Source organism: Pseudophryne corroboree, unplaced genomic scaffold (genome assembly GCF_028390025.1).
Source record: "Pseudophryne corroboree isolate aPseCor3 unplaced genomic scaffold, aPseCor3.hap2 scaffold_330, whole genome shotgun sequence".
Classification (NCBI taxonomy): Eukaryota; Metazoa; Chordata; class Amphibia; order Anura; family Myobatrachidae; genus Pseudophryne; species Pseudophryne corroboree.
In genome coordinates this window covers 23007-48912 of record NW_026969985.1, presented here as the reverse complement: position 1 = coordinate 48912, position 25906 = coordinate 23007, and the positions used below count along the sequence as shown (strand labels likewise).

General features: G+C 44.9%; 24 non-coding genes and 1 pseudogene across 24 annotated transcripts; 10 read left to right on the top strand and 15 right to left on the bottom strand.

The window, feature by feature from the left end:
- Positions 1-6931: 6931 nt before the first annotated feature.
- On the top strand, positions 6932-7095 carry LOC135019122 (U1 spliceosomal RNA). Its single transcript, XR_010216721.1, has one exon. It is a non-coding gene; the product is annotated as a U1 spliceosomal RNA (small nuclear RNA).
- Positions 7096-7247: 152 nt separating this feature from the next.
- On the top strand, positions 7248-7410 carry LOC135018933 (U1 spliceosomal RNA). The gene has a single exon (XR_010216560.1). It is a non-coding gene; the product is annotated as a U1 spliceosomal RNA (small nuclear RNA).
- A 674-nt stretch (positions 7411-8084) lies between these two features.
- On the top strand, positions 8085-8248 carry LOC135018926 (U1 spliceosomal RNA). The gene has a single exon (XR_010216553.1). It is a non-coding gene; the product is annotated as a U1 spliceosomal RNA (small nuclear RNA).
- A 152-nt stretch (positions 8249-8400) lies between these two features.
- On the top strand, positions 8401-8563 carry LOC135018929 (U1 spliceosomal RNA). Its single transcript, XR_010216556.1, has one exon. It is a non-coding gene; the product is annotated as a U1 spliceosomal RNA (small nuclear RNA).
- A 674-nt stretch (positions 8564-9237) lies between these two features.
- LOC135018871 (U1 spliceosomal RNA) lies at positions 9238-9401 on the top strand. Its single transcript, XR_010216502.1, has one exon. It is a non-coding gene; the product is annotated as a U1 spliceosomal RNA (small nuclear RNA).
- Positions 9402-9553: 152 nt separating this feature from the next.
- On the top strand, positions 9554-9705 carry LOC135019038 (U1 spliceosomal RNA; annotated as a pseudogene).
- A 685-nt stretch (positions 9706-10390) lies between these two features.
- On the top strand, positions 10391-10554 carry LOC135018784 (U1 spliceosomal RNA). Its single transcript, XR_010216418.1, has one exon. It is a non-coding gene; the product is annotated as a U1 spliceosomal RNA (small nuclear RNA).
- A 152-nt stretch (positions 10555-10706) lies between these two features.
- Positions 10707-10869, top strand: LOC135018915 (U1 spliceosomal RNA). The gene has a single exon (XR_010216543.1). It is a non-coding gene; the product is annotated as a U1 spliceosomal RNA (small nuclear RNA).
- A 674-nt stretch (positions 10870-11543) lies between these two features.
- On the top strand, positions 11544-11707 carry LOC135018848 (U1 spliceosomal RNA). The gene has a single exon (XR_010216480.1). It is a non-coding gene; the product is annotated as a U1 spliceosomal RNA (small nuclear RNA).
- A 152-nt stretch (positions 11708-11859) lies between these two features.
- LOC135018899 (U1 spliceosomal RNA) lies at positions 11860-12022 on the top strand. The gene has a single exon (XR_010216528.1). It is a non-coding gene; the product is annotated as a U1 spliceosomal RNA (small nuclear RNA).
- Positions 12023-12850: 828 nt separating this feature from the next.
- LOC135018961 (U1 spliceosomal RNA) lies at positions 12851-13013 on the bottom strand. Its single transcript, XR_010216581.1, has one exon. It is a non-coding gene; the product is annotated as a U1 spliceosomal RNA (small nuclear RNA).
- Positions 13014-13165: 152 nt separating this feature from the next.
- Positions 13166-13329, bottom strand: LOC135018846 (U1 spliceosomal RNA). The gene has a single exon (XR_010216478.1). It is a non-coding gene; the product is annotated as a U1 spliceosomal RNA (small nuclear RNA).
- A 674-nt stretch (positions 13330-14003) lies between these two features.
- Positions 14004-14166, bottom strand: LOC135018947 (U1 spliceosomal RNA). The gene has a single exon (XR_010216573.1). It is a non-coding gene; the product is annotated as a U1 spliceosomal RNA (small nuclear RNA).
- Positions 14167-14318: 152 nt separating this feature from the next.
- Positions 14319-14482, bottom strand: LOC135018857 (U1 spliceosomal RNA). The gene has a single exon (XR_010216489.1). It is a non-coding gene; the product is annotated as a U1 spliceosomal RNA (small nuclear RNA).
- A 674-nt stretch (positions 14483-15156) lies between these two features.
- On the bottom strand, positions 15157-15319 carry LOC135018960 (U1 spliceosomal RNA). Its single transcript, XR_010216580.1, has one exon. It is a non-coding gene; the product is annotated as a U1 spliceosomal RNA (small nuclear RNA).
- Positions 15320-15471: 152 nt separating this feature from the next.
- Positions 15472-15635, bottom strand: LOC135018835 (U1 spliceosomal RNA). The gene has a single exon (XR_010216468.1). It is a non-coding gene; the product is annotated as a U1 spliceosomal RNA (small nuclear RNA).
- Positions 15636-16309: 674 nt separating this feature from the next.
- Positions 16310-16472, bottom strand: LOC135018958 (U1 spliceosomal RNA). The gene has a single exon (XR_010216578.1). It is a non-coding gene; the product is annotated as a U1 spliceosomal RNA (small nuclear RNA).
- A 152-nt stretch (positions 16473-16624) lies between these two features.
- On the bottom strand, positions 16625-16788 carry LOC135018834 (U1 spliceosomal RNA). The gene has a single exon (XR_010216467.1). It is a non-coding gene; the product is annotated as a U1 spliceosomal RNA (small nuclear RNA).
- Positions 16789-17462: 674 nt separating this feature from the next.
- LOC135018898 (U1 spliceosomal RNA) lies at positions 17463-17625 on the bottom strand. Its single transcript, XR_010216527.1, has one exon. It is a non-coding gene; the product is annotated as a U1 spliceosomal RNA (small nuclear RNA).
- A 152-nt stretch (positions 17626-17777) lies between these two features.
- On the bottom strand, positions 17778-17941 carry LOC135019124 (U1 spliceosomal RNA). The gene has a single exon (XR_010216723.1). It is a non-coding gene; the product is annotated as a U1 spliceosomal RNA (small nuclear RNA).
- Positions 17942-18615: 674 nt separating this feature from the next.
- On the bottom strand, positions 18616-18778 carry LOC135018910 (U1 spliceosomal RNA). The gene has a single exon (XR_010216538.1). It is a non-coding gene; the product is annotated as a U1 spliceosomal RNA (small nuclear RNA).
- A 152-nt stretch (positions 18779-18930) lies between these two features.
- On the bottom strand, positions 18931-19095 carry LOC135018990 (U1 spliceosomal RNA). The gene has a single exon (XR_010216609.1). It is a non-coding gene; the product is annotated as a U1 spliceosomal RNA (small nuclear RNA).
- Positions 19096-19766: 671 nt separating this feature from the next.
- Positions 19767-19929, bottom strand: LOC135018993 (U1 spliceosomal RNA). The gene has a single exon (XR_010216612.1). It is a non-coding gene; the product is annotated as a U1 spliceosomal RNA (small nuclear RNA).
- Positions 19930-20081: 152 nt separating this feature from the next.
- On the bottom strand, positions 20082-20246 carry LOC135019062 (U1 spliceosomal RNA). Its single transcript, XR_010216663.1, has one exon. It is a non-coding gene; the product is annotated as a U1 spliceosomal RNA (small nuclear RNA).
- A 972-nt stretch (positions 20247-21218) lies between these two features.
- On the bottom strand, positions 21219-21382 carry LOC135019119 (U1 spliceosomal RNA). The gene has a single exon (XR_010216718.1). It is a non-coding gene; the product is annotated as a U1 spliceosomal RNA (small nuclear RNA).
- Positions 21383-25906: the final 4524 nt, after the last annotated feature.

Below are 25906 nucleotides of genomic sequence, written 5' to 3'. Positions count from 1 at the left end.
TTGGTGGTTCAATCCCACCCAGGGACGTAATTGACCTTGTGATCAGATTTTGGTGATATTTAAGTAGACAAGTCAAAATTGCAAACCCCCTCTTATGGTGTAGGGTACCTGGCCTTCTCTGATGTAATCAGAGTTAGATTTGATTAAGTGATTTTATAAAAAATCAGCTAGGAAGCACAATTTAGCAGTGGGTTGCAGAGAAAAAGAAAAATGCTGGCAGAAAAATCCAATTGAGTGATTAAACAGCTCTTCATTTTCTGGCTTTATTTTTATGATAACAAATTTGTTCTCTGAAAAGTGTCCACAAAGCCAAGTATCTGATTAACATCTTTGTAGGGATGGTTTTTCACCTATTACTAAATTAAACTTGCTTCATTGGAAAGGCAGCAAGATGCATCCTCATTTCAATATCTACGGAAATAATACAGGTTGACACCAGGAAACATTAACGCCACTGCATCTTTGCTGTTTTCTCATGTGGAAGTCTGTTTAATGTGAAAACAAGGTGATATCTAATTAGCACACAGGTAAGGAATTAAGAAAATCTTTATTTAAGGGTGAAGATGTTTCTCACAAAATCGTTGCCCCAATGCATCATTGAAATTCAAGCTGGAAAGATGATTTTAATATATCACTTGTACATTTTGTATTGCTCTTCTGGTGACAATGTAGTTTGTTTTTGTCAATTACCATTTTAATAATCGGGTAAAGAAAATTAATTGGATTTTTGAAAGAAAACAATACTGTCAATATACTATTAAAACAAATTAAAATGGTAAAAGTTATTGTACTTTAAGTAAAAATAAAAGAGCAAAAATATCAATCCCAGTTTTGGATTACTTTAATTAACAAAAAAAATGCATATAGCAGAGGATAGTTTCAATCTGCCTACCTCTGGGTTATGGACCCAGCATGCTTCCATTACAGTACTCTGCTGCACATGTAAGTGCAAGAGATCCTGAAGCACTCACTCATCATGGGAAAGTACCAATGTGTTTCTTCATTGGTTGATGGAAGAAACATCTTACAAAAACTCTCCACATTATTGACTTTTTAAAATGTTTCTAGGAATCGTTCTAGATGAATGCTTATTAGCCTTTGTCAGTATATAGTTTTGCAAAGTGTCGCTGTGGCGCAATCAGTTAGTGTGTAAGGCTATTAACCAAAAGGTTGGTGGTTCAATCCCACCCAGGGACTTAATTGACCTTGTTATCAGATTTTGGTGATCTTTAAGTAGACAAGTCAAAATTTCAAACCCCCTGTTATGGTGTAGGGTACCTGGCCTTCTCTGATGTAATCAGAGTTAGATTTGATTCAGTGATTTTATAAAAACAGCTAGGAAGCACAATTTAGCAGTGGGTTGCAGAGAAAAAGAAATATGCTGGCAGAAAAATCCAATTGAGTGATTAAACAGCTCTTCATTTTCTGGCTTTATTTTTATGCTAACTAATTTGTTCTCTGAAAAGTGTCCACAAAGCCAAGTATCTGATTAACATATTTGTAGTGATGGTTTTTCACCTATTACTAAATTAAACTTGCTTCATTGGAAAGGCAGCAAGATGCATCCTCATTTCAATATCTACTGAAATAATACAGGTTGACACCAGGAAACATTAACGCCACTGCATCCTTGCTGCTTTCTCATGTGGAAGTCTGTTTAATGTGAAAACAAGGTGATATCTAATTAGCACACAGGTAAGGAATTAAGAAAATCTTTATTTAAGGGTGAAGATGTTTCTCACAAAATCGTTGCCCCAATGCATCATTGAAATTCAAGCTGGAAAGATGATTTTAATATATCACTTGTACATTTTGTATTGCTCTTCTGGTGACAATGTAGTTTGTTTTTGTCAATTACCATTTTAATAATCGGGTAAAGAAAATTAATTGGATTTTTGAAAGAAAACAATACTGTCAATATACTATTAAAACAAATTAAAATGGTAAAAGTTATTGTACTTTAAGTAAAAATAAAAGCTAAAATATCAATCCCAGTTTTGGATTACTTTAATGAACAAAAAAAAATGCATATAGCAAAGGATAGTTTCAATCTGCCTACCTCTGGGTTATGGGCCCAGCATGCTTCCAGTGCAGTACTCTGCTGCACATGTAAGTGCAAGAGATCCTGAAGCACTCACTCATCATGCGAAAGTACCAATGTGTTTCTTCATTGGTTGCTGGAAGAAACATCTTACAAAAACTCTCCAGATTATTGACTTTTTAAAGTTTTTCTAGGAAACGTTCTAGATGAATGCTTATTAGTCTTTGTCAGTATGTACTTTTTGCAAAGTGTCTCTGTGGCGCAATCGGTTAGTGTGTTCAGCTATTAATCAAAAGGTTGGTGGTTCAATCCCACCCAGGGACGTAATTGACCTTGTGATCAGATTTTGGTGATATTTAAGTAGACAAGTCAAAATTTCGAAAACCCCTGTTATGGTGTAGGGTACCTGGCCTTCTCTGATGTAATCAGAGTTAGATTTGATTCAGTGATTTTATAAAAACAGCTAGGAAGCACAATTTAGCAGTGGGTTGCAGAGAAAAAGAAATATGCTGGCAAAAAAATCCAATTGACTGATTAAACAGCTCTTCATTTTCTGGCTTTATTTTTATGCTAACAAATTTGTTCTCTGAAAAGTGTCCACAAAGCCAAGTATCTGATTAACATCTTTGTAGGGATGGTTTTTCACCTATTACTAAATTAAACTTGCTTCATTGGAAAGGCAGCAAGATGCATCCTCATTTCAATATCTACTGAAATAATACAGGTTGACACCAGGAAACATTAACGCCACTGCATCCTTGCTGCTTTCTCATGTGGAAGTCTGTTTAATGTGAAAACAAGGTGATATCTAATTAGCACACAGGTAAGGAATTAAGAAAATCTTTATTTAAGGGTGAAGATGTTTCTCACAAAATCGTTGCCCCAATGCATCATTGAAATTCAAGCTGGAAAGATGATTTTAATATATCACTTGTACATTTTGTATTGCTCTTCTGGTGACAATGTAGTTTGCTTTTGTCAATAACCATTTTAATAATCGGGTAAAGAAAATTAATTGGATTTTTGAAAGAAAACAATACTGTCAATATACTATTAAAACAAATTAAAATGGTAAAAGTTATTGTACTTTAAGTAAAAATAAAAGAGCAAAAATATCAATCCCAGTTTTGGATTACTTTAATTAACAAAAAAAAAATGCATATAGCAGAGGATAGTTTCAATCTGCCTACCTCTGGGTTATGGACCCAGCATGCTTCCATTACAGTACTCTGCTGCACATGTAAGTGCAAGAGATCCTGAAGCACTCACTCATCATGGGAAAGTACCAATGTGTTTCTTCATTGGTTGATGGAAGAAACATCATACAAAAACTCTCCACATTATTGACTTTTTAAAATGTTTCTAGGAATCGTTCTAGATGAATGCTTATTAGCCTTTGTCAGTATGTACTTTTGCAAAGTGTCGCGGTGGCGCAATCAGTTAGTGTGTAAGGCTATTAACCAAAAGGTTGGTGGTTCAATCCCACCCAGGGACTTAATTGACCTTGTTATCAGATTTTGGTGATCTTTAAGTAGACAAGTCAAAATTTCAAACCCCCTGTTATGGTGTAGGGTACCTGGCCTTCTCTGATGTAATCAGAGTTAGATTTGATTCAGTGATTTTATAAAAACAGCTAGGAAGCACAATTTAGCAGTGGGTTGCAGAGAAAAAGAAAAATGCTGGCAGAAAAATCCAATTGAGTGATTAAACAGCTCTTCATTTTCTGGCTTTATTTTTATGCTAACTAATTTGTTCTCTGAAAAGTGTCCACAAAGCCAAGTATCTGATTAACATATTTGTAGGGATGGTTTTTCACCTATTACTAAATTAAACTTGCTTCATTGGAAAGGCAGCAAGATGCATCCTCATTTCAATATCTACTGAAATAATACAGGTTGACACCAGGAAACATTAACGCCACTGCATCCTTGCTGCTTTCTCATGTGGAAGTCTGTTTAATGTGAAAACAAGGTGATATCTAATTAGCACACAGGTAAGGAATTAAGAAAATCTTTATTTAAGGGTGAAGATGTTTCTCACAAAATCGTTGCCCCAATGCATCATTGAAATTCAAGCTGGAAAGATGATTTTAATATATCACTTGTACATTTTGTATTGCTCTTCTGGTGACAATGTAGTTTGTTTTTGTCAATTACCATTTTAATAATAGGGTAAAGAAAATTAAGTGGATTTTTGAAAGAAAACAATACTGTCAATATACTATTAAAACAAATTAAAATGGTAAAAGTTATTGTACTTTAAGTAAAAATAAAAGCTAAAATATCAATCCCAGTTTTGGATTACTTTAATGAACAAAAAAAAATGCATATAGCAAAGGATAGTTTCAATCTGCCTACCTCTGGGTTATGGACCCAGCATGCTTCCATTGCAGTACTCTGCTGCACATGTAAGTGCAAGAGATCCTGAAGCACTCACTCATCATGCGAAAGTACCAATGTGTTTCTTCATTGGTTGCTGGAAGAAACATCTTACAAACACTCTCCAGATTATTGACTTTTTAAAGTTTTTCTAGGAAACGTTCTAGATGAATGCTTATTAGTCTTTGTCAGTATATACTTTTCGCAAAGTGTCTCTGTGGCGCAATCGGTTAGTGTGTGCAGCTATTAATCAAAAGGTTGGTGGTTCAATCCCACCCAGGGACGTAATTGACCTTGTGATCAGATTTTGGTGATATTTAAGTAGACAAGTCAAAATTGCAAACCCCCTCTTATGGTGTAGGGTACCTGGCCTTCTCTGATGTAATCAGAGTTAGATTTGATTCAGTGATGTTATAAAAACAGCTAGGAAGCACAATTTAGCAGTGGGTTGCAGAGAAAAAGAAATATGCTGGCAGAAAAATCCAATTGAATGATTAAACAGCTCTTCATTTTCTGGCTTTATTTTTATGCTAACTAATTTGTTCTCTGAAAAGTGTCCACAAAGCCAAGTATCTGATTAACATATTTGTAGTGATGGTTTTTCACCTATTACTAAATTAAACTTGCTTCATTGGAAAGGCAGCAAGATGCATCCTCATTTCAATATCTACTGAAATAATACAGGTTGACACCAGGAAACATTAACGCCACTGCATCCTTGCTGCTTTCTCATGTGGAAGTCTGTTTAATGTGAAAACAAGGTGATATCTAATTAGCACACAGGTAAGGAATTAAGAAAATCTTTATTTAAGGGTGAAGATGTTTCTCACAAAATCGTTGCCCCAATGCATCATTGAAATTCAAGCTGAAAAGATGATTTTAATATATCACTTGTACATTTTGTATTGCTCTTCTGGTGACAATGTAGTTTGTTTTTGTCAATTACCATTTTAATAATCGGGTAAAGAAAATTAATTGGATTTTTGAAAGAAAACAATACTGTCAATATACTATTAAAAAAATTAAAATGGTAAAAGTTATTGTACTTTAAGTAAAAATAAAAGCTAAAATATCAATCCCAGTTTTGGATTACTTTAATGAACAAAAAAAAAATGCATATAGCAAAGGATAGTTTCAATCTGCCTACCTCTGGGTTATGGGCCCAGCATGCTTCCAGTGCAGTACTCTGCTGCACATGTAAGTGCAAGAGATCCTGAAGCACTCACTCATCATGCGAAAGTACCAATGTGTTTCTTCATTGGTTGCTGGAAGAAACATCTTACAAAAACTCTCCAGATTATTGACTTTTTAAAGTTTTTCTAGGAAACGTTCTAGATGAATGCTTATTAGTCTTTGTCAGTATGTACTTTTTGCAAAGTGTCTCTGTGGCGCAATCGGTTAGTGTGTTCAGCTATTAATCAAAAGGTTGGTGGTTCAATCCCACCCAGGGACGTAATTGACCTTGTGATCAGATTTTGGTGATATTTAAGTAGACAAGTCAAAATTTCGAAAACCCCTGTTATGGTGTAGGGTACCTGGCCTTCTCTGATGTAATCAGAGTTAGATTTGATTCAGTGATTTTATAAAAACAGCTAGGAAGCACAATTTAGCAGTGGGTTGCAGAGAAAAAAGAAATATGCTGGCAAAAAAATCCAATTGACTGATTAAACAGCTCTTCATTTTCTGGCTTTATTTTTATGCTAACATGAAGGTGCTTCTCCCAGGGCAAGGCTCACCCATTGCACTCTGGGTGTGCTGCCCCTGCGATTTCCCCAAATGTGGGAAACTTGACTGCATAATTTGTGTTTCCCCTGGTCGGCTCTCGTATAATTCAGATCTCTTTGTCTCAGGTCTCTCTCCAGCCTAGTTTGCTGTCTGTTTCCACTTCTCTTTTCTTCAGCCGCTCCCTTCTATACCCTTGTGCACTATCCTGACTTCTCCTCCAGTCTGCTTACTTTGTGCCTTCCAATGCACAATGCAAACTACAGGAAGTGCTTCAGGGCCCACCACCCTTTTACTTGCCTTACAGAGCAGCTCTGGAGCTGTTACAGTGCCCAGCTGCTGCAAGAAATCAGCTTGAATGCTTCAGGGGATGGGGCATGGCCAACATGAGCCCCACACCAAAGGAGGGTGGAGGTGTTTAATGCGAACTAGGGGTCATCCAAGCACCGCAAAAGGCCGCCATGCCCTGCACGCCCATTTTCTCTTTTCATATGCAGATGAGGGTTGAAGCCAACTTTGACCCACTGCTTGGATGACATCACCGTATGCAAATCCGTCTTCTGCAGAACTTCCCCCAGGAATGCTTGCACTAGTTGTTGCATTTGGTTTGTTGTTTGGGGGTGCTTCAGTATTAGGCAGCCTTCTGCCCTCCCATGTTCATCTGAAAATATGTGTTCTCCCTGCAGTTGTTGTCCCCAGATGAGAGTTCCCTTGTGCTGCCTCAGTTGAATCTCCTTTACTTGACAGAGATGTGCATGAGCAGCGGCCCTCCCCAGCCCTATTCCAAATCATACTTATTTTGCATAGGAGATACCATGGTCATGAAGATTGTTCTCCCAGGGTGAGGTTCATTCATTGCATTTTGGGTATGCTGACCCCTGTGATTTCCCCAAATGTGGGAAACTTGACTGCATTATTTGTGGTAGTGGGGGACTGTGTTTGTGCTTTCCTCTGGTCAGCTCTGGTAAAAGTCAGATTTCTTTGTCTCAGATTTTCCTCTAGCCTTGTTCTTCTTTCGAGAGTTCCCTTGTGCTGCCTCAGTTGGATCTCCTTCACTTTACAGGGGGGTACCCGAGCAGCGACCCTCCCCAGCTCTAGCCCAACTCCTACTTACCTGCCAGGTGAGATACTATGATCATGAAGGTGCTTCTCCCAGGGCAAGGCTCACCCATTGCACTCTGGGTGTGCTGCCCCTGCGATTTCCCCAAATGTGGGAAACTTGACTGCATAATTTGTGTTTCCCTTGGTCGGCTCTCGTATAATTCAGATCTCTTTGTCTCAGGTCTCTCTCCAGCCTAGTTTGCTGTCTGTTTCCACTTCTCTTTTCTTCAGCCGCTCCCTTCTATACCCTTGTGCACTATCCTGACTTCTCCTCCCGTCTGCTTACTTTGTGCCTTCCAATGCACAATGCAAACTACAGGTAGTGCTTCAGGGCCCACACCCTTTTACTTGCCTTACAGAGCAGCTCTGGAGCTGTTACAGTGCCCAGCTGCTGCAAGAAATCAGCTTGAATGCTTCAGGGGATGGGGCATGGCCAACATGAGCCCCACACCAAAGGAGGGTGGGGGTGTTTAATGCGAACTAGGGGTCATCCAAGCACTGCAAAAGGCCGCCATGCCCTGCATGCCCCTTTTCTCTTTTCATATGCAGATGAGGGTTCCAGTCAACTTTGGCCCACTGCTTGGATAACATCACCATATGCAAATCCGTCTGCTGCAGACCTTCCCCCAGGAGTGCTTGTACTAGTTGTTGCATATGGTTTGATATTTGATGGTGCTTCAGTATTAGGCAGCCTTCCGCCCTCCCATGTTCATCTGAAAAGATGTGGTCTCCCTGCAGTTGTTGTCCCCAGATGAGAGTTCCCTTGTGCTGCCTCAGTTGAATCTCCTTTGCTTGACAGAGATGTGCCTGAGCAGCGGCCCTCACCAGCCCTATCCCAAATCATACTTATTTTGCATAGGAGATACCATGGTCATGAAGATTGTTCTCCCAGGGTGAGGTTCATTCATTGCATTCTGGGTATGCTGACCCCTGTGATTTTCCCAAATGTGGGAAACTCGACTGCATTATTTGTGGTAGTGGGGGACTGTGTTTGTGCTTTCCTCTGGTCAGCTCTGGTAAAAGTCAGATTTCTTTGTCTCAGATCTTCCTCTAGCCTTGTTCTTCTTTCGAGAGTTCCCTGGTGCTGCCTCAGTTGGATCTCCTTCACTTCACAGGGGGGAACCCGAGCAGCGACCCTCCCCAGCTCTAGCCCAACTCCTACTTACCTGCCAGGTGAGATACTATGATCATGAAGGTGCTTCTCCCAGGGCAAGGCTCACCCATTGCACTCTGGGTGAGCTGCCCCTGCGATTTCCCCAAATGTGGGAAACTTGACTGCATAATTTGTGTTTCCCCTGGTCGGCTCTCGTATAATTCAGATCTCTTTGTCTCAGGTCTCTCTCCAGCCTAGTTTGCTGTCTGTTTCCACTTCTCTTTTCTTCAGCCGCTCCCTTCTATACCCTTGTGCACTATCCTGACTTCTCCTCCCGTCTGCTTACTTTGTGCCTTCCAATGCACAATGCGAACTACAGGTAGTGCTGCAGGGCCCACACCCTTTTACTTGCCTTACAGAGCAGCTCTGGAGCTGTTACAGTGCCCAGCTGCTGCAAGAAATCAGCTTGAATGCTTCAGGGGCTGGGGCATAGCCAACATGAGCCCCACACCAAAGGAGGGTGGAGGTGTTTAATGCAAACTAGGGGTCAGCCAAGCGCCGCAAAAGGCCACCATGCCCTGCACGCCCCTTTTCTCTTTTCATATGCAGACGAGGGTTGAAGCCAACTTTGACCCACTGCTTGGATGACATCACCATATGCAAATCCATCTGCGGCAGGCCTTCCCCCAGGAATGCTTGCACTAGTTGTTGCATTTGGTTTGTTGTTTGGGGGTGCTTCAGTATTAGGCAGCCTTCTGCCCTCCCATGTTCATCTGAAAATATATGTTCTCCCTGCAGTTGTTGTCCCAAGATGAGAGTTCCCTTGTGCTGCCTCAGTTGAATCTCCTTTACTTGACAGAGATGTGCATGAGCAGCGGCCCTCCCCAGCCCTATTCCAAATCATACTTATTTTGCATAGGAGATACCATGGTCATGAAGATTTTTCTCCCAGGGTGAGGTTCATTCATTGCATTTTGGGTATGCTGACCCCTGTGATTTCCCCAAATGTCGGAAACTTGACTGCATTATTTGTGGTAGTGGGAGACTGTGTTTGTGCTTTCCTCTGGTCAGCTCTGGTAAAAGTCAGATTTCTTTGTCTCAGATTTTCCTTTAGCCTTGTTCTTCTTTCGAGAGTTCCCTTGTGCTGCCTCAGTTGGATCTCCTTCACTTTACAGGGGGGTACCCGAGCAGCGACCCTCCCCAGCTCTAGCCCAACTCCTACTTACCTGCCAGGTGAGATACTATGATCATGAAGGTGCTTCTCCCAGGGCAAGGCTCACCCATTGTACTCTGGGTGTGATGCTCCTGCGATTTCCCCAAATGTGGGAATCTTGACTGCATAATTTGTGTTTCCCCTGGTCGGCTCACGTATAATTCAGATCTCTTTGTCTCAGGTCTCTCTCCAGCCTAGTTTGCTGTCTGTTTCCACTTCTCTTTTCTTCAGCCGCTCCCTTCTATACCCTTGTGCACTATCCTGACTTCTCCTCCCATCTGCTTACTTTGTGCCTTCCAATGCACAATGCAAACTACAGGTAGTGCTGCAGGGCCCACACCCTTTTACTTGCCTTACAGAGCAGCTCTGGAGCTGTTACAGTGCCCAGCTGCTGCAAGAAATCAGCTTGAATGCTTCAGGGGCTGGGGCATAGCCAACATGAGCCCCACACCGAAGGAGGGTGGAGGTGTTTAATGCGAACTAGGGGTCATCCAAGCACCGCAAAAGGCCGCCATGCCCTGCACGCCCCTTTTCTCTTTTCATATGCAGATGAGGGTTGAAGCCAACTTTGACCCACTGCTTGGATGACATCACCGTATGCAAATCCATCTTCTGCAGAACTTCCCCCAGGAATGCTTGCACTAGTTGTTGCATTTGGTTTGTTGTTTGGGGGTGCTTCAGTATTAGGCAGCCTTCTGCCCTCCCATGTTCATCTGAAAATATGTGTTCTCCCTGCAGTTGTTGTCCCCAGATGAGAGTTCCCTTGTGCTGCCTCAGTTGAATCTCCTTTACTTGACAGAGATGTGCATGAGCAGCGGCCCTTCCCAGCCCTATTCCAAATCATACTTATTTTGCATAGGAGATACCATGGTCATGAAGATTGTTCTCCCAGGGTGAGGTTCATTCATTGCATTTTGGGTATGCTGACCTCTGTGATTTCCCCAAATGTGGGAAACTTGACTGCATTATTTGTGGTAGTGGGGGACTGTGTTTGTGCTTTCCTCTGGTCAGCTCTGGTAAAAGTCAGATTTCTTTGTCTCAGATTTTCCTCTAGCCTTGTTCTTCTTTCGAGAGTTCCCTTGTGCTGCCTCAGTTGGATCTCCTTCACTTTACAGGGGGGTACCCGAGCAGCGACCCTCCCCAGCTCTAGCCCAACTCCTACTTACCTGCCAGGTGAGATACTATGATCATGAAGGTGCTTCTCCCAGGGCAAGGCTCACCCATTGCACTCTGGGTGTGCTGCTCCTGCGATTTCCCCAAATGTGGGAAACTTGACTGCATAATTTGTGTTTCCCCTGGTCGGCTCTCGTATAATTCAGATCTCTTTGTCTCAGGTCTCTCTCCAGCCTAGTTTGCTGTCTGTTTCCACTTCTCTTTTCTTGAGCCGCTCCCTTCTATGCCCTTGCGCACTATCCTGACTTCTCCTCCTGTCTGCTTACTTTGTGCCTTCCAACGCACAATGCGAACTACAGGTAGTGCTGCAGGGCCCACACCCTTTTACTTGCCTTACAGAGCAGCTCTGGAGCTGTTACAGTGCCCAGCTGCTGCAAGAATTCAGCTTGAATGCTTCAGGGGCTGGGGCATAGCCAACATGAGCCCCACACCAAAGGAGGGTGGAGGTGTTTAATGCAAACTAGGGGTCAGCCAAGCGCCGCAAAAGGCCACCATGCCCTGCACGCCCCTTTTCTCTTTTCATATGCAGACGAGGGTTGAAGCCAACTTTGACCAACTGCTTGGATGACATCACCATATGCAAATCCATCTGCGGCAGGCCTTCCCCCAGGAATGCTTGCACTAGTTGTTGCATTTGGTTTGTTGTTTGGGGGTGCTTCAGTATTAGGCAGCCTTCTGCCCTCCCATGTTCATCTGAAAATATATGTTCTCCCTGCAGTTGTTGTCCCAAGATGAGAGTTCCCTTGTGCTGCCTCAGTTGAATCTCCTTTACTTGACAGAGATGTGCATGAGCAGCGGCCCTCCCCAGCCCTCTTCCAAATCATACTTATTTTGCATAGGAGATACCATGGTCATGAAGATTTTTCTCCCAGGGTGAGGTTCATTCATTGCATTTTGGGTATGCTGACCCCTGTGATTTCCCCAAATGTGGGAAACTCGACTGCATTATTTGTGGTAGTGGGAGGCTGTGTTTGTGATTTCTTCTGGTCAGCTCTGGTAAAAGTCAGATTTCTTTGTTTCAGATTTTCCTTTAGCCTTGTTCTTCTTTCGAGAGTTCCCTTGTGCTGCCTCAGTTGGATCTCCTTCACTTAACAGGGGGGTGCCCGAGCAGCGACCCTCCCTAGCTCTAGCCCAACTCCTACTTACCTGCCAGGTGAGATACTATGATCATGAAGGTGCTTCTCCCAGGGCAAGGCTCACCCATTGCACTCTGGGTGTGCTGCCCCTGCGATTTCCCCAAATGTGGGAAACTTGACTGCATAATTTGTGTTTCCCCTGGTCGGCTCTCGTATAATTCAGATCTCTTTGTCTCAGATCTCTCTCCAGCCTAGTTTGCTGTCTGTTTCCACTTCTCTTTTCTTCAGCCGCTCCCTTCTATACCCTTGTGCACTATCCTGACTTCTCCTCCCGTCTGCTTACTTTGTGCCTTCCAATGCACAATGCAAACTACAGGTAGTGCTGCAGGGCCCACACCCTTTTACTTGCCTTACAGAGCGTCTCTGGAGCTGTTACAGTGCCCAGCTGCTGCAAGAAATCTGCTTGAATGCTTCAGGGGATGGGACATGGCCAACATGAGCCCCACACCAAAGGAGGGTGGAGCAGAAGGCTGCCTAATACTGAAGCACCCCCAAACAACAAACCAAATGCAACAACTAGTGCAAGCATTCCTGGGGGAAGGCCTGCCGCAGATGGATTTGCATATGGTGATGTCATCCAAGCAGTGGGTCAAAGGTGGCTTCAACCCTCGTCTGCATATAAAAACAGAAAAGGGGCGTGCAGGGCATGGTGGCCTTTTGCGGCGCTTGACTGACCCCTAGTTTGCATTAAACACCTCCACCCTCCTTCGGTGTGGGGCTCATGTTGGCTATGCCCCAGCCCCTGAAGCATTCAAGCTGATTTCTTGCAGCAGCTGGCCACTGTAACAGCTCCAGAGCTGCTCTGTAAGGCAAGTAAAAGGGTGTGGGCCCTGCAGCACTACCTGTAGTTTGCATTGTGCATTGGAAGGCACAAAGTAAGCAGACGGGAGGAGAAGTCAGGATAGTGCACAAGGGTATAGAAGGGAGCGGCTGAAGAAAAGAGAAGTGGAAACAGACAGCAAACTAGGCTGGAGAGAGACCTGAGACAAAGAGATCTGAATTATACGAGAGCCGACCAGGGGAAACACAAATTATGCAGTCAAGTTTCCCACATTTGGGGAAATCGCAGGAGCAGCACACCCAGAGTACAATGGGTGAGCCTTGCCCTGGGAGAAGCACCTTCATGATCATAGTATCTCACCTGGCAGGTAAGTAGGAGTTGGGCTAGAGCTGGGGAGGGTCGCTGCTCGGGTACCCCCCTGTAAAGTGAAGGAGATCCAACTGAGGCAGCACAAGGGAACTCTCGAAAGAAGAACAAGGCTAAAGGAAAATCTGAGACAAAGAAATCTGACTTTTACCAGAGCTGACCAGAAGAAATCACAAACACAGCCTCCCACTACCACAAATAATGCAGTCAAGTTTCCCACATTTGGGGAAATCACAGGGGTCAGCATACCCAAAATGCAATGAATAAACCTCACCCTGGGAGAAAAATCTTCATGACCATGGTATCTCCTATGCAAAATAAGTATGATTTGGAATAGGGCTGGGGAGGGCCGCTGCTCATGCACATCTCTGTCAAGTAAAGGAGATTTAACTGAGGCAACACAAGGGAACTCTCATCTGGGGACAACAACTGCAGGGAGAACATATATTTTCAGATGAACATGGGAGGGCAGAAGGCTGCCTAATACTGAAGCACCCCCAAACAACAAACCAAATGCAACAACTAGTGCAAGCATTCCTGGGGGAAGGCCTGCCGCAGATGGATTTGCATATGGTGATGTCATCCAAGCAGTGGGTCAAAGTTGGCTTCAACCCTCGTCTGCATATGAAAAGAGAAAAGGGGCGTGCAGGGCATGGCGGCCTTTTGCGGTGCTTGGATGACCCCTAGTTCGCATTAAACACCTCCACCCTCTTTTGGTGTGGGGCTCATGTTGGCCATGCCCCATCCCCTGAAGCATTCAAGCAGATTTCTTGCAGCAGCTGGGCACTGTTACAGCTCCAGAGCTGCTCTGTAAGGCAAGTAAAAGGGTGTGGGCCCTGCAGCACTACCTGTAGTTTGCATTGTGCATTGGAAGGCACAAAGTAAGCAGACGGGAGGAGAAGTCAGGATAGTGCACAAGGTTATAGAAGGGAGCGGCTGAAGAAAAGAGAAGTGGAAACAGACAGCAAACTAGGCTGGAGAGAGACCTGAGACAAAGAGATCTGAATTATACGAGAGCCGACCAGGGGAAACACAAATTATGCAGTCAAGTTTCCCACATTTGGGGAAATCGCAGGGGCAGCACACCCAGAGTGCAATGGGTGAGCCTTGCCCTGGGAGAAGCACCATCATGATCATAGTATCTCACCTGGCAGGTAAGTAGGAGTTGGGCTAGAGCTGGGGAGGGTCTCTGCTCGGGCACCCCCCTGTCAAGTGAAGGAGATCCAACTGAGGCAGCACAAGGGAACTCTCAAAAGAAGAACAGGGCTAGAGGAAGATCTGAAACAAAGAAATCTGACTTTTACCAGAGCTGACCAGAGGAAAACACAAACACTGTCCCCCACTACCACAAATAAAGCAGTCGAGTTTCCCACATTTGGGGAAATCACAGGGGTCAGCATACCCAGAATGCAATGAATGAACCTCACCCTGGGAGAATAATCTTCATGACCATGGTATGTCCTATGCAAAATAAGTATGATTTGGGATAGAGCTGGGGTGGGCCGCTGCTCAGGCACATCTCTGTCAAGTTAAGGAGTTTCAACTGAGGCAGCACAAGGGAACTCTCATCTGGGGACAACAACTGCAGGGAGACCACATCTTTTCAGATGAACATGGGAGGGCAGAAGGCTGCCTAATACTGAAGCACCCCCAAACAACAAACCAAATGCAACAACTAGTGCAAGCATTCCTGGGGGAAGTTCTGCAGAAGACGGATTTGCATACGGTGATGTCATCCAAGCAGTGGGTCAAAGTTGGCTTCAACCCTCATCTGCATATGAAAAGAGAAAAGGGGCGTGCAGGGCATGGCGGCTTTTTGCGGTGCTTGGATGACCCCTAGTTCGCATTAAACACCTCCACCTTCCTTTGGTGTGGGGCTCATGTTGGCCATGCCCCATCCCCTGAAGCATTCAAGCTGATTTCTTGCAGCAGCTGGGCACTGTAACAGCTCCAGAGCTGCTCTGTAAGGCAAGTAAAAGGGTGTGGGCCCTGCAGCACTACCTGTAGTTTGCATTGTGCATTGGAAGGCACAAAGTAAGCAGACGGGAGGAGAAGTCAGGATAGTGCACAAGGGTATAGAAGGGAGCGGCTGAAGAAAAGAGAAGTGGAAACAGACAGCAAACTAGGCTGGAGAGAGACCTGAGACAAAGAGATCTGAATTATACGAGAGCCGACCAGGGGAAACACAAATTATGCAGTCAAGTTTCCCACATTTGGGGAAATCGCAGGAGCAGCACACCCAGAGTACAATGGGTGAGCCTTGCCCTGGGAGAAGCACCTTCATGATCATAGTATCTCACCTGGCAGGTAAGTAGGAGTTGGGCTAGAGCTGGGGAGGGTCGCTGCTCGGGTACCCCCCTGTAAAGTGAAGGAGATCCAACTGAGGCAGCACAAGGGAACTCTCGAAAGAAGAACAAGGCTAAAGGAAAATCTGAGACAAAGAAATCTGACTTTTACCAGAGCTGACCAGAGGAAAGCACAAACACAGTCTCCCACTACCACAAATAATGCAGTCAAGTTTCCCACATTTGGGGAAATCACAGGGGTCAGCATACCCAAAATGCAATGAATGAACCTCACCCTGGGAGAAAAATCTTCATGACCATGGTATCTCCTATGCAAAATAAGTATGATTTGGAATAGGGCTGGGGAGGGCCGCTGCTCATGCACATCTCTGTCAAGTAAAGGAGATTCAACTGAGGCAGCACAAGGGAACTCTCATCTTGGGACAACAACTGCAGGGAGAACACATATTTTCAGATGAACATGGGAGGGCAGAAGGCTGCCTAATACTGAAGCACCTCCAAACAACAAACCAAATGCAACAAATAGTGCAAGCATTCCTGGGGGAAGGCCTGCCGCAGATGGATTTGCATATGGTGATGTCATCCAAGCAGTGGGTCAAAGTTGGCTTCAACCCTCGTCTGCATATGAAAACAGAAAAGGGGCGTGCAGGGCATGGTGGCCTTTTGCGGCGCTTGTCTGACCCCTAGTTTGCATTAAACACCTCCACCCTCCTTCGGTGTGGGGCTCATGTTGGCTATGCCCCAGCCCCTGAAGCATTCAAGCTGATTTCTTGCAGCAGCTGGGCACTGTAACAGCTCCAGAGCTGCTCTGTAAGGCAAGTAAAAGGGTGTGGGCCCTGCAGCACTACCTGTAGTTTGCATTGTGCATTGGAAGGCACAAAGTAAGCAGACGGGAGGAGAAGTCAGGATAGTGCACAAGGGTATAGAAGGGAGCGGCTGAAGAAAAGAGAAGTGGAAACAGACAGCAAACTAGGCTGGAGAGAGACCTGAGACAAAGAGATCTGAATTATACGAGAGCCGACCAGGGGAAACACAAATTATGCAGTCAAGTTTCCCACATTTGGGGAAATCGCAGGAGCAGCACACCCAGAGTACAATGGGTGAGCCTTGCCCTGGGAGAAGCACCTTCATGATCATAGTATCTCACCTGGCAGGTAAGTAGGAGTTGGGCTAGAGCTGGGGAGGGTCGCTGCTCGGGTACCCCCCTGTAAAGTGAAGGAGATCCAACTGAGGCAGCACAAGGGAACTCTCGAAAGAAGAACAAGGCTAAAGGAAAATCTGAGACAAAGAAATCTGACTTTTACCAGAGCTGACCAGAGGAAAGCACAAACACAGTCTCCCACTACCACAAATAATGCAGTCAAGTTTCCCACATTTGGGGAAATCACAGGGGTCAGCATACCCAAAATGCAATGAATGAACCTCACCCTGGGAGAAAAATCTTCATGACCATGGTATCTCCTATGCAAAATAAGTATGATTTGGAATAGGGCTGGGGAGGGCCGCTGCTCATGCACATCTCTGTCAAGTAAAGGAGATTCAACTGAGGCAGCACAAGGGAACTCTCATCTTGGGACAACAACTGCAGGGAGAACACATATTTTCAGATGAACATGGGAGGGCAAAAGGCTGCCTAATACTGAAGCACCCCCAAACAACAAACCAAATGCAACAACTAGTGCAAGCATTCCTGGGGGAAGTTCTGCAGAAGACGGATTTGCATACGGTGATGTCATCCAAGCAGTGGGTCAAAGTTGGCTTCAACCCTCATCTGCATATGAAAAGAGAGAAGGGGCGTGCAGGGCATGGCGGCCTTTTGCGGTGCTTGGATGACCCCTAGTTCGCATTAAACACCTCCACCCTCCTTTGGTGTGGGGCTCATGTTGGCCATGCCCCATCCCCTGAAGCATTCAAGCTGATTTCTTGCAGCAGCTGGGCACTGTAACAGCTCCAGAGCTGCTCTGTAAGGCAAGTAAAAGGGTGTGGGCCCTGCAGCACTACATGTAGTGTGCATTGTGCATTGGAAGGCACAAAGTAAGCAGACGGGAGGAGAAGTCAGGATAGTGCACAAGGGTATAGAAGGGAGCGGCTGAAGAAAAGAGAAGTGGAAACAGACAGCAAACTAGGCTGGAGAGAGACCTGAGACAAAGAGATCTGAATTATACGAGAGCCGACCAGGGGAAACACAAATTATGCAGTCAAGTTTCCCACATTTGGGGAAATCGCAGGGGCAGCACACCCAGAGTGCAATGGGTGAGCCTTGCCCTGGGAGAAGCACCTTCATGATCATAGTATCTCACCTGGCAGGTAAGTAGGAGTTGGGCTAGAGCTGGGGAAAGTCGCTGTTCGGGCACCCCCCTGTCAAGTGAAAGAGATCCAACTGAGGCAGCACAAGGGAACTCTCGAAAGAAGAACAAGGCTAGAGGAAGATCTGAGACAAAGAAATCTGACTTTTTCCAGAGCTGACCAGAGGAAAGCACAAACACAGTCCCCCACTACCACAAATAATGCAGTCGAGTTTCCCACATTTGGGGAAATCACAGGGGTCAGCATACCCAAAATGCAATGAATGAACCTCACCCTGGGAGAACAATCTTCATGACCATGGTATCTCCTATGCAAAATAAGTATGATTTGGGATAGGGCTGGGGAGGGCCGCTGCTCATGCACATCTCTGTCAAGTAAAGGAGATTCAACTGAGGCAGCACAAGGAAACTCTCATCTGGGGACAACAACTGCAGGGAGAACACATATTTTCAGATGAACATGGGAGGGCAGAAGGCTGCCTAATACTGAAGCACCCCCAAACAACAAACCAAATGCAACAACTAGTACAAGCATTCCTGGGGGAAGTTCTGCAGAAGACGGAATTGCATACGGTGATGTCATCCAAGCAGTGGGCCAAAGTTGGCTGGAACCCTCATCTGCATATGAAAAGAGAAAAGGGGTATGCAGGGCATGGCGGCCTTTTGCGGCGCTTGGATGACCCTTAGTTCGCATTAAACACCTCCACCCTCCTTCGGTGTGGGGCTCATGTTGGCCATGCCCCATCCCCTGAAGCATTCAAGCTGATTTGTTGCAGCAGCTTGGCACTGTAACAGCTCCAGAGCTGTTCAGTAAGGCAAGTAAAAGGGTGTGGGCCCTGCAGCACTACCTGTAGTTTGCATTGCGCATTGGAAGGCACAAAGTAAGCAGACAGGAGGAGAAGTCAGGATAGTGCACAAGGGTATAAAAGGGAGCGGCTCAAGAAAAGAGAAGTTGAAACAGACAGCAAACTAGGCTGGAGAGAGACCTGAGACAAAGAGATCTGAATTATACGAGACCTGACCAGGGGAAACACAAATTATGCAGTCAAGTTTCCCACATTTGGGGAAATCGCAGGGGCAGCACACCCAGAGTGCAATGGGTGAGCCTTGCCCTGGGAGAAGCACCTTCATGATCATAGTATCTCACCTGGCAGGTAAGTAGGAGTTGGGCTAGAGCTGGGGAGGGTCGCTGCTCGGGCACCCCCCTGTCAAGTGAAGGAGATCCAACTGAGGCAGCACAAGGAAACTCTCGAAAGAAGAACAAGGCTAGAGGAAGATCTGAAACAAAGAAATTTGACTTTTACCAGAGCTGACCAGAGGAAAACACAAACACAGTCCCCCACTACCAACAAATAAAGCAGTCGCGTTTCCCACATTTGGGGAAATCACAGAGGTCAGCATACCCAGAATGCAATGAATGAACCTCACCCTGGGAGAGTAATCTTCATGACCATGGTATCTCCTATGCAAAATAAGTATGATTTGGGATAGGGCTGGGGAGGGCCGCTGCTCATGCACATCTCTGTCAAGTAAAGGAGATTCAACTGAGGCAGCACAAGGGAACTCTCATCTGGGGACAACAACTGCAGGGAGAACACATATTTTCAGATGAACATGGGAGGGCAGAAGGCTGCCTAATACTGAAGCACCCCCAAACAACAAACCAAATGCAACAACTAGTGCAAGCATTCCTGGGGGAAGTTCTGCAGAAGACGGATTTGCATACGGTGATGTCATCCAAGCAGTGGGTCAAAGTTGGCTTCAACCCTCATCTGCATATGAAAAGAGAAAAGGGGCGTGCAGGGCATGGCGGCCTTTTGCGGTGCTTGGATGACCCCTAGTTCGCATTAAACACCCCCACCCTCCTTTGGTGTGGGGCTCATGTTTGCCATGCCCCATCCCCTGAAGCATTCAAGCTGATTTATTGCAGCAGCTGGGCACTGTAACAGCTCCAGAGCTGCTCTGAACGGCAAGTAAAAGGGTGTGGGCCCTGCAGCACTACCTGTAGTTTGCATTGTGCATTGGAAGGCACAAAGTAAGCAGACGGGAGAAGTCAGGATAGTGCGCAAGGGCATAGAAGGGAGCGGCTCAAGAAAAGAGAAGTTGAAACAGACAGCAAACTAGGCTGGAGAGAGACCTGAGACAAAGAGATCTGAATTATACGAGAGCCGACCAGGGGAAACACAAATTATGCAGTCAAGTTTCCCACATTTGGGGAAATCGCAGGAGCAGCACACCCAGAGTGCAATGGGTGAGCCTTGCCCTGGGAGAAGCACCTTCCTGATTATAGTATCTCACCTGGCAGGTAAGTAGGAGTTGGGCTAGAGCTGGGGAGGGTCGCTGCTCGGGCACCCCCCTGTCAAGTGAAGGAGATCCAACTGAGGCAGCACTAGGAAACTCTCGAAAGAAGAACAAGGCTAGAGGAAGATCTGAGACAAAGAAATCTGACTTTTACCAGAGCTGACCAGAGGAAAGCACAAACACAGTCCCCCACTACCACAAATAATGCAGTCGAGTTTCCCCAAATTTGGGAAAATCACAGGGGTCAGCATACCCAGAATGCAATGAATGAACCTCACCCTGGGAGAACAATCTTCATGACCATGGTATCTCCTATGCAAAATAAGTATGATTTAGGATAGGGCTGGGGAGGGCCGCTGCTCAGGCACATCTCTGTCAAGTAAAGGAGATTCAACTGAGGCAGCACAAGGGAACTCTCATCTGGGGACAACAACTGCAGGGAGAACACATATTTTCAGATGAACATGGGAGGGCAGAAGGCTGCCTAATACTGAAGCACCCCCAAACAACAAACCAAATGCAACAACTAGTGCAAGCATTCCTGGGGGAAGGCCTGCAGCAGATGGATTTGCATACGGTGATGTCATCCAAGCAGTGGGTCAAAGTTGGCTTCAACCCTCGTCTGCATATGAAAAGAGAAAAGGGGCGTGCAGGGCATGGCGGCCTTTTGCGGCGCTTGGATGACCCCTAGTTCGCATTAAACACCTCCACCCTCCTTCGGTGTGGGGCTCATGTTGGCTATGCCCCAGCCCCTGAAGCATTCAAGCTGATTTCTTGCAGCAGCTGGGCACTGTAACAGCTCCAGAGCTGCTCTGTACGGCAAGTAAAAGGGTGTGGGCCCTGCAGCACTACCTGTAGTTTGCATTGTGCATTGGAAGGCACAAAGTAAGCAGACAGGAGGAGAAGTCAGGATAGTGCACAAGGGTATAAAAGGGAGGGGCTCATGAAAAAAGAAGTGGAAACAGACAGCAAACTAGGCTGGAGAGAGACCTGAGACAAAGAGATCTGAATTATACGAGAGCCGACCAGGGGAAACACAAATTATGCAGTCAAGCTTCCCACATTTGGGGAAATCAGAGTGCAATGGGTGAGCCTTGCCCTGGGAGAAGCACCTTTATGATCACAGTATCTCACCTGGCAGGTAAGTAGGAGTTGGGCTAGAGCTGGGGAGGGTCGCTGCTCGGGCACCCCCCTGTCAAGTGAAAGAGATCCAACTGAGGCAGCACAAGGGAACTCTCGAAAGAAGAACAAGGCTAGAGGAAGATCTGAGACAAATAAATCTGACTTTTACCAGAGCTGACCAGAGGAAAGCACAAACACAGTCCCCCACTACCACAAATAATGCAGTCGAGTTTCCCACATTTGGGGAAATCACAGGGGTCAGCATACCCAGAATACAATGAATGAACCTCACCCTGGGAGAACAATCTTCATGACCATGGTATCTCCTATGCAAAATAAGTATGATTTGGGATAGGGCTGGGGAGGGCCGCTGCTCAGGCACATCTCTGTCAAGTAAAGGAGATTCAACTGAGGCAGCACAAGGGAACTCTCATCTGGGGACAACAACTGCAGGGAGAACACATATTTTCAGATGAACATGGGAGGGCAGAAGGCTGCCTAATACTGAAGCACCCCCAAACAACAAACCAAATGCAACAACTAGTGCAAGCATTCCTGGGGGAAGGCCTGCAGCAGATGAATTTTAAAGCCTCCTGTTAGTGCTTCATCTACACGTTATAGCCCTGAATTTTCCAATGCCTATCTCTTTGCAAAAGAGAGATATCGGCAAGGAATAGCTGTATTGTACCTTTGCATTTTTCTCCCAAACGAAAGACACTAGAATGAAAATTTTAAAGCCTCCTGTTAGTGCTTCATCTACACGTTATAGCCCTGAATTTTCCAATGCCTATCTCTGTGCAAAAGAGAGATATCGGCAAGGAAATGCTGTATTGTACCTTTGCATTTTTCTCCCAAACGAAAGACACTAGAATGAAAATTTTAAAGCCTCCTGTTAGTGCTTCATCTACACGTTATAGCCCTGCATTTTCCAATGCCTATCTCTTTGCAAAAGAGAGATATCGGCAAGGAAAAGCTGCATTGTACCTTTGCATTTTTCTCCCAAACGAAAGACACTAGAATGAAAATTGTAAAGCCTCCTGTTAGTGCTTCATCTACACGTTATAGCCCTGCATTTTCCAATGCCTAGCTCTTTGCAAAAGAGAGATATTGGCAAGGAAAAGCTGTATTGTACCTTTGCATTTTTCTCCCAAACGAAGGACACTAGGTTGAAAATTTTAAAGCCTCCTATTGGTGCTTCATCTACACGTTATAGCCCTGAATTTTCCAATGCCTATCTCTTTGCAAAAGAGAGATATCGGCAAGGAAAAGCTGCATTGTACTTTTGCATTTTTCTCCCAAACGAAAGACACTAGAATGAAAATTTTAAAGCCTCCTTTTAGTGCTTCATCTACACGTAATAGTCCTGAATTTTCCAATGCCTATCTCTTTGCAAAAGAGAGATATCGGCAAGGAAATGCTGTATTGTACCTTTGCATTTTTCTCCCAAACGAAAGACACTAGAATGAAAATTTTAAAGCCTCCTGTTAGTGCTTCATCTACACGTTATAGCCCTGCATTTTCCTATGCCTATCTCTTTGCAAAAGAGAGATATCGGCAAGGAAAAGCTGTATTGTACCTTTGCATTTTTCTCCCAAACGAAAGACACTAGAATGAAAATTGTAAAGCCTCCTGTTAGTGCTTCATCTACACGTTATAGCCCTGAATTTTCCAATGCCTAGCTCTTTGCAAAAGAGAGATATTGGCAAGGAAAAGCTGTATTGTACCTTTGCATTTTTCTCCCAAACGAAGGACACTAGATTGAAAATTTTAAAGCCTCCTATTAGTGCTTCATCTACACGTTATAGCCCTGAATTTTCCAATGCCTATCTCTTAGAGATGAGCGGGTTCGGTTCCTCTGAATCCGAACCCGCCCGAACTTCATGTTTTTTTTCACGGGTCCGAGCGACTCGGATCTTCCCGCCTTGCTCGGTTAACCCGAGCGCGCCCGAACGTCATCATGACGCTGTCGGATTCTCGCGAGGCTCGGATTCTATATAAGGAGCCGCGCGTCGCCGCCATTTTCACTCGTGCATTGAGATTGATAGGGAGAGGACGTGTCTGGCGTCCTCTCCATTAGAATAGAGATAGATTAGATAGAGAGAGAGAGATTGTGCAGAGTCGCAGACAGAGTTAGTTTACCACAGTCAGTGACCAGTGCAGTTGCTAGTTAACTTTTATTTAATATAATATATCCGTTCACTTCTCTCTGCTATATCCGTTCTCTGCCTGAAAAAAAAAACGATACACAGCACAGTCAGTCACACAGTGTGACTCAGTCTGTGTGCACTCAGCTCAGCCCAGTGTGCTGCACAGTCATCAATGTATAAATTAAAAGCTTATAATTAATTGTGGGGGAGACTGGGGAGCACTGCAGGTTGTTAGCAGGAGCCAGGAGTACAATTATATAAATTAACAGTGCACACTTTTGCTGCAGGAGTGGTGACCAGTGCCTGACCACCAGTATAGTATTGTTGTATACTACTAATATCTCTTTAAATATCAACCAGTCTATATTAGCAGCAGACACAGTACAGTGCGGTAGTTCACGGCTGTGGCTACCTCTGTGTCGGCACACGGCAGGCAGTCCGTCCGACCAGAATTGTATTATTTATTATTATATACCTACCACCTAACCGTGGTTTTTTTTTCATTCTTTATACCGTCATAGTGTCATCCTAATTGTTACGAGTATACTACTATCTCTTTATCAACCAGTGTACAGTGCGGTAGTTCACGGCTGTGGCTACCTCTGTGTCGGCACACGGCAGGCAGTCCGTCCGACCAGAATTGTATTATTTATTATTATATACCTACCACCTAACCGTGGTTTTTTTTTTCATTCTTTATACCGTCATAGTGTCATCCTAATTGTTACGAGTATACTACTATCTCTTTATCAACCAGTGTACAGTGCGGTAGTTCACGGCTGTGGCTACCTCTGTGTCGGCACACGGCAGGCAGTCCGTCCGACCAGAATTGTATTATTTATTATTATATACCTACCACCTAACCGTGGTTTTTTTTTTCATTCTTTATACCGTCATAGTGTCATCCTAATTGTTACGAGTATACTACTATCTCTTTATCAACCAGTGTACAGTGCGGTAGTTCACGGCTGTGGCTACCTCTGTGTCGGCACACGGCAGGCAGTCCGTCCGACCAGAATTGTATTATTTATTATTATATACCTACCACCTAACCGTGGTTTTTTTTTCATTCTTTATACCGTCATAGTGTCATCCTAATTGTTACGAGTATACTACTATCTCTTTATCAACCAGTGTACAGTGCGGTAGTTCACGGCTGTGGCTACCTCTGTGTCGGCACACGGCAGGCAGTCCGTCCGACCAGAATTGTATTATTTATTATTATATACCTACCACCTAACCGTGGTTTTTTTTTCATTCTTTATACCGTCATAGTGTCATCCTAATTGTTACGAGTATACTACTATCTCTTTATCAACCAGTGTACAGTGCGGTAGTTCACGGCTGTGGCTACCTCTGTGTCGGCACACGGCAGGCAGTCCGTCCGACCAGAATTGTATTATTTATTATTATATACCTACCACCTAACCGTGGTTTTTTTTTTCATTCTTTATACCGTCATAGTGTCATCCTAATTGTTACGAGTATACTACTATCTCTTTATCAACCAGTGTACAGTGCGGTAGTTCACGGCTGTGGCTACCTCTGTGTCGGCAGTCGGCAGGCAGTCCGTCCATCCATAATTGTATTATTATTATAATATATACCACCTAACCGTGGTTTTTTTTCCATTCTTTATACCGTCGTCATAGTGTCATACTAGTTGTTACGAGTATACTACTATCTCTTTATCAACCAGTGTACAGTGCGGTAGTTCACGGCTGTGGCTACCTCTGTGTCGGCACACGGCAGGCAGTCCGTCCGACCAGAATTGTATTATTTATTATTATATACCTACCACCTAACCGTGGTTTTTTTTTCATTCTTTATACCGTCATAGTGTCATCCTAATTGTTACGAGTATACTACTATCTCTTTATCAACCAGTGTACAGTGCGGTAGTTCACGGCTGTGGCTACCTCTGTGTCGGCAGTCGGCAGGCAGTCCGTCCATCCATAATTGTATTATTATTATAATATATACCACCTAACCGTGGTTTTTTTTCCATTCTTTATACCGTCGTCATAGTGTCATACTAGTTGTTACGAGTATACTACTATCTCTTTATCAACCAGTGTACAGTGCGGTAGTTCACGGCTGTGGCTACCTCTGTGTCGGCAGTCGGCAGGCAGTCCGTCCATCCATAATTGTATTATTATTATAATATATACCACCTAACCGTGGTTTTTTTTTCATTCTTTATACCGTCGTCATAGTGTCATACTAGTTGTTACGAGTATACTACTATCTCTTTATCAACCAGTGTACAGTGCGGTAGTTCACGGCTGTGGCTACCTCTGTGTCGGCAGTCGGCAGGCAGTCCGTCCATCCATAATTGTATTATTATTATAATATATACCACCTAACCGTGGTTTTTTTTCCATTCTTTATACCGTCGTCATAGTGTCATACTAGTTGTTACGAGTATACTACTATCTCTTTATCAACCAGTGTACAGTGCGGTAGTTCACGGCTGTGGCTACCTCTGTGTCGGCAGTCGGCAGGCAGTCCGTCCATCCATAATTGTATTATTATTATAATATATACCACCTAACCGTGGTTTTTTTATACCACCTAACCGTGGCAGTCCGTCCATAATTGTATACTAGTATCCAATCCATCCATCTCCATTGTTTACCTGAGGTGCCTTTTAGTTCTGCCTATAAAATATGGAGAACAAAAAAGTTGAGGTTCCAAAATTAGGGAAAGATCAAGATCCA